General features: G+C 43.4%; 1 long non-coding RNA gene across 1 annotated transcript; it reads left to right on the top strand.

Moving 5' to 3' along the window:
* Window positions 1-1,259: 1,259 nt before the first annotated feature.
* Window positions 1,260-1,998, top strand: LOC143785365 (uncharacterized). The gene is made up of 3 exons (XR_013217975.1): window positions 1,260-1,298; window positions 1,516-1,578; window positions 1,672-1,998. It is a non-coding gene; the product is annotated as an uncharacterized LOC143785365 (long non-coding RNA).
* The last annotated feature ends 377 nt before the right edge of the window (window positions 1,999-2,375 follow it).

Raw genomic sequence — 2,375 nt, 5'->3', positions numbered from 1 at the left:
CCCCTCAGTATTCCATCCCCATACAGGCAGAGCTATACCTATCAAAGGCTTTTACACATGCGAGTCCTCATTCGTAGTGTACTTGATTAAATGCCCATGTGGTCTGGCCTATGTGGGAGAGACCACTCAAACAGTCCGGGACAGGGTGTCCCAACATAAGTCAACCATTCGTTGCAAAAAGACCCACCTTCCCCTCCCATTCCATTTTCTTGAAAAAAATCATAATATTTCCCAACTTAGGTTTCAGGTCTTAGAACAAATAGACCCCCTAAGGAGAGGCCAGAACCACACCAAAATGCTTAAAAGAAGGGAGGCATTCTGGATCTTGACACTGCAGACCTTGGAACCCAAGGGATTAAATAGAGACTATGATGTCTCAGCTTTTCTATAATAATACTAGTTATGTTTATTGGAGCTCCTATGTGTTTTACTGTTTTATTGTTGTTGCTGTATTTATCTTGTAGATCATGCATTTAATCTAATGCTGTTCTTTTTTACTGTCTTTTAGAATCGCTAAAATCACGTCACACACTGGGTACTGGTGGCACCACATATGGTAGAGTATATATGTGCTATGTTCTTTTTATTCAGGGGTTATCACACACACACTATGTGGCTATCCTCTAAATAGCCAGCTTGTCTCTACATCTTAAACCATGCATGCCCTTTTAGATCTCATACCATCAGCGATACTACCAGCGCCTTCTATCTGTTACATAGCGCTCACCCATAGTATTTCGCTCCCCTTGTGAATCCACGCATGCGCAGTCCCTCTAATACAGCGCTTAATCCCTGCCTTCAGTATTCTCTCATTCTGCGCAAGCGCGGTCCTGATGACCGCGATCACATGTTCCATGATGAGGCGGGTCACATGACCCACTCTCAGGGCGCTTTTATACCCGGAAGTACCGCTGTCACACAGCGGCTTCTGGCAACACCAGCCCCTCAGCACCTCGGCACCCCGGATCTGGACTTACTGGGTAAATATACATGGCTTACTCACCAGAGCCTGCTATGCTTTGCACGATACTAAGGGATATCTTTCCCAATGTGCATTTGCTTTTTAGCGCCATTCCTTATAGCGGTTTCTCGCCCTCCCGGTGCGCCCTACTTCTTATACACCCTCCAGGACCCCCGAGGTAATTAGAAGCTTATGGTATACAACCACAAGTAGAATGCATTATTTGTTTGCCCTGATTCTCCTGGATAGTAACGTTGTTCTTATCATACCCTTCAGGTGTTTTTGCCAGGTGTACGCGGGCCCTTTAGGCCTATGCATTGCGCTGTTCTGCCTCCAGGTACTTTATATAGATTATTCGGCTGGGGATCTTAGTGAATATTGCTATTATTACATTACTGGCAGCCCAGTTTGGGATACCATATCCTTATTGAGTTTGTGCCGTATACATGGTGGTTTCTGTATACAGGGTGGGCGGACATATATTGCTGAAGCTTTTCACAGCAACTCACCCGGGATCTATCCTGCTAATTCGCGATGTCACATTTTCATTTTAGGTGATCACTCTGCACTCTTGTTCCTAGTGCCACAACCAGACACCCTGCAGTACTGCTTTCACAGTATCCTTCTGGGCATTTTAGCTCAATTAATGTTCTCTGCAATCTCAGTATTAAGGTTATATAATTGCTTGTTATCCTTATCCACGCTCACAGCTTCCTATAGCCTAGCCTGAGAATTCTACGACTCACGGAACACCAGTCTGGATTAGCCCTGACCGTCACGGTTGTCACTGTTTATTTATTTATTTATTCATCATGTGTTGAATTTTTTCTGTACAACATCCATTGTAATCAGACTTGTTCTCTTTTTGTGTATGTACTTGTTCTCCTCTGTTAAATTCAATTGTATATCATATGTCTTTTACAATCATGTAATTGTCGTTTGCATATTTTGCAGTTTCATGAGAGATGTTTCTGATGAAGGTCTTGTGACCGAAAACGTTTAAACACTCTTGAACTGGTCGCACAAATAAACAAAACTTTCACGTTTATCTTGCAAATGAATCTCTGAGTGCCAAGTGCTTTATTATTTACTCACGGGTTGGATACCTTACTTGTGCACCACCAAGGAACCTTGAGTGCCGTGTACTACTTTCATATCTGGAATCTCCTTACACGAGCACCCTGGACGATGTCTAATGAGACTTTTTCCTTCAATGCAAAGGAAGTGGCGGAAATTCTTTCTAAAGTAACCACTCCCAGTGATTTTCTTCAGATTCCTACTCAGGAACTCAAGAATCGAGACCTGGAACGTGAGTCCAGAAGAGCTATTAATTTGGAGCTCCATATTATCACATTAGCTGAATACCTTCGGGTTCAACGAATCCCAAGGGGCTTGCGGGTTCCCTTACAACCTA

This window comes from Ranitomeya variabilis, chromosome 7 (assembly GCF_051348905.1).
Source record: "Ranitomeya variabilis isolate aRanVar5 chromosome 7, aRanVar5.hap1, whole genome shotgun sequence".
Classification (NCBI taxonomy): Eukaryota; Metazoa; Chordata; class Amphibia; order Anura; family Dendrobatidae; genus Ranitomeya; species Ranitomeya variabilis.
This window is presented reverse-complemented; position numbering and strand designations above follow the sequence as displayed.